The 3676-nt window shown below is 43.2% G+C and overlaps 1 non-coding gene across 1 annotated transcript; it reads left to right on the top strand.

The window, feature by feature from the left end:
* The first annotated feature begins 425 nt into the window (after positions 1-425).
* LOC114082552 (U6 spliceosomal RNA) lies at positions 426-532 on the top strand. Its single transcript, XR_003580993.1, has one exon. It is a non-coding gene; the product is annotated as a U6 spliceosomal RNA (small nuclear RNA).
* Positions 533-3676: the final 3144 nt, after the last annotated feature.

Here is a 3676-nt window from a genome sequence, read left to right as displayed (position 1 = left end):
AAATTAAACTGAAATCAACAGAAGTAATCGAGCTCCGAGGAATATATCTCGTAACATAACACGTGGAATGCAGTATTAGAAAAGAAAAAAAAAATTCTGAAAATTCCTAAGCTGTGAGTTTCAGTAAGGTAAAAGAGGAGTACAGGAAATCCAAATGCAAAGAAAATAGGAGAAGGAGCTTTACTTTTATTGGCGGGGGGTGGGTATGAGGGGGAAGCTGGGGTTGTAGCACAGGCAGGCAGGGGCTCTACCACTAACACCACTAACTTACACACCCAGCCCCACTTTACTATTTAAGGGGAAGCAAAGCTGATGAAATGGAATGAGAAAGCAACAATAGCAAAGACCAACATTGGCAAAGTTGATCTTTTAAAACACACACCAAAGGTAGACATGTCTGACTTCACCAAGCAACAAAAATCTTAGTGCTTCCCGGGGCAGTGCGTACGCTAAAATTGGAACGACTCAGAGAATATTAGCATGGCCCTTGAGCAAGGATGACATGCAAATTTGTGGAACATTCCATAAATTTTTAAGGAGAAGAGAGAAAAAGGAAAATTTTACCTGAAAATAAAGCATGCTAAGAGAAGGAAAAGAAGAGGTTGGGATTAATGTGAAAATTATGACTTCAGATTTGAAAAATGAGATGGAGCAGAAAACACTTGTAGAAAAAAAATAAAATTCAATCCCATGTGAAAGAGGAAATCTGAATGCTCTCATGTCTGGTAAAATTTTTGTCATGGTACCAGGGATTCAACCCATGGGCGCTTAACCACTGAGCAACACCCCCAAGCCTTTTTATTTCTTAATTTTGAGACAGGGTCTCAATGAGTTGCTTAGGGCCTTGCAAAGTGGCCGAGGCTGTCTTTGAACTCGAGATCCTCCTGCTCCAGCCTCCCTGAGCCACTGGGATGGTAAAATTATTAACAAAGAAAAAATGCACACCTTCCAGTTCAGACAGCTCCCTAATGAGTCCTCCAAATACTCAGGTGAGAAATGTGTTTTACACAAACTCCTTTGTAGAGTAGATAAAAGGAACAAGTTTTCGGCTCACTTTGTGAGGCCAATGTCAACTTGATGCCAACAGCTAGCAAGGACATTAGAAGGAAAGAAAACCATGGGCCAACATCTGTCCTGACAACACTGATGAAAATCCTAAGTAAAATAAAAGCCAACCCAGTGCAATGATAGATAAAAACACATACATCAAGGCATGGCACCTTGTAATGCAGGAAGGCAAGACCTGTCCACATCCTCAAATCAGTCAGAGTTAACCACATTAACAACAAGAAGCAGAAGGAAATAAGGGAATTCACATGATCATTTTTATATTTTGGTTAATTTGCAACTCCTATTCATGATTGAAAACTATCAGTATCTTATAATAGAAGGAAACTTCCTTAACCTAAGAAAAATCTTCTCCCCCACCTCCAAAAACAAACACCCCAAAACAATTCAATGAAAATTTAAAAAAAAAAAACAAACAAACATGGAACCACCCAAATTACAGGTGAAGTATTGTTCATTTTGTCCCTAAATTCGTCAACAAGATGAGGGTGTCTACCATATAGTCAATAAGGTGTTGAAGGTCCCCCAAGTGCACTACAGCCAGATAAACAGAACCGTATAATGTTTCAAGTGGAACTTTCAATCTTTCTCTGAGGACACTTCTATGTAGGGAGAATATTCGGAAGGATACAAAGCCACTGCAGGTAGGAAGTGACTGTAGGAAGTTGCTGGATCCAGCAACACTCTTCAAACACCACCAGCACATCCGTATAAGAGCACCAAGTCACCAGAAAGAAAATTTAAGCCCCACTGAAAACAGTGCCCAAATCACTGAAAATGTAGGCACACATGTAATGATGATGTGCTGGGGCATTCCACGAAGAGAAAAGATCATCGAGAGAAACTGAAGAGCTGCTTAAGTGGAGACAAGTGGTCTTTCTGTGCTTGGGATGAGTCCTTGTTAAAGCCTAATGGTGGGGAGGGGGCGCTGCGCATGCCCAAATCCCAGCAGCCTGGGCGGTTGGGGCAAGAGGATCTCAATTGCAAACCAGCCTCAGCAAATTAATGAGGCCTTGGTAAAATTACCAAGACCGGTTTCTAGATAAAATGTGAAAAGGGGGGGTCTGGGGAGATGGGTCAGTCGGAAAGCATGCCCGAGTTCAATCCTTATTCAAACTTTCCGGTCACCAAGTGTGGTCATGCATGCCTGAATCCCAGCAGCTCAGGATCCTGAGGCAGGAGGATCGGAAATTCAAAGCCAGCTACAGCAATTTAGCTAGGCCTTGAGAAACTTTGCAATTCCTGTCACTAGATAAAATATAAATAGGGGAGGCTGGGTATGTGGCTCTGGGCAACAAGCACCATCGAATTCGAGTTCAATCCCCTCTACCAAAACCAAAACCAAAACCAAAACCAAAACCAAAACAAACAAACAAACAAGCTTTCTTGTTCTTCCCAGAATGATTCTGGCAATCTTCTCTAAAATCTCACCATGCTCATTTTGCACAGACAAGCTGGTAATACAAAAATGGAAACAATCCAAACAGTCTTTAAGAAATTAAACAACGGTTGGAAGACACATACTTCTAGATACTAGATTTACTATAAAAGCTAATGTAAGTCCAATCGCATGGTCCTGGAGCAAGTTAGGCATAGATAGAGATATAGAGAGCAGCACAGAGTCTCACAACAAGATTGTGAATAAAAAATAGCTGTATTTATTGCCCTGGGGCCAGAAAACCCTTGTGAGACAAATAGGCGTGTTTTTCCCGGGCTACTCATTTGAGGTGCGGGGCCGAAGCCAGGCTCCCACGCATGCTTGCGGGGGCCTCTACCACTGAGCTGCGCCTGCAGCCCACCACCCTCCTTTTAACCAGCTCACTTCGTAGAGACCAGCAAAACCACACCCACAACCCCACTGGAAGCCAAAGCAGGGGGTTACCCTCATTGATGGGGGTGGGGGCCAAAGATAGATTTTTAAAGAATACAATCACCGACCATAAAAACTAGTCTGAATAATTACATGGGTAGTTTCTGTGCCGGTAAAAGACAGCATTTATGGTTGGCGTGTTGGCGCTCGCCTGTAATCACACACACCAGGGGGCTGAGGCAGGTTGATCCCAGTCAGGCTGCCTGGGCAATTAAGCAAATGCCTGTGTCAAACTCGGGTTTGTTGTTGTTGTTGTTGTTTGTTTTGGGTACCAGGGATTGAACTCAGGGGCACTTGAGCCACATCCCCAGCCCTATTTTGTATTTTATGTAGAGACGGGGTCTCATTGAGTTGTTTAGCGCCTCGCCATTGCTGAGGCCAGCTTTGAACTTGCCATCCTCCTGTCTCAGCCTCCTGAGCCTCTGGGATTACAGGCATGCACCAACCAGCCTGGCTCAAACTCTTAAAGTTAACACATAAGAGAGGACTTAGGGTGTCCTTCAGTGGTGGTAGGGTACTCCTGAATTGAATCTCCAGTACCAGGGAAAAAAACACTGTAAGACGAAAACAAAGATTTGAATCAAAACTCAAACTTGTGCTTTTGTCGATGTGCTTACGTACATAAAAGTATGTAAGTGAAAAAATCTGAGTGGAACCCTGACATAGTGGAGCTACATATTTCGCCACTCCTGCAAGTACAAACACGCCAATGGAGTTTGTGCACAAGTCCTGAACACT

This window comes from Marmota flaviventris, chromosome X, assembly GCF_047511675.1.
Source record: "Marmota flaviventris isolate mMarFla1 chromosome X, mMarFla1.hap1, whole genome shotgun sequence".
In the NCBI taxonomy this organism is placed as follows: Eukaryota; Metazoa; Chordata; class Mammalia; order Rodentia; family Sciuridae; genus Marmota; species Marmota flaviventris.
The sequence above is the reverse complement of the archived record's forward strand: the minus strand, read 5'-3'. Positions and strand labels throughout refer to the sequence as shown.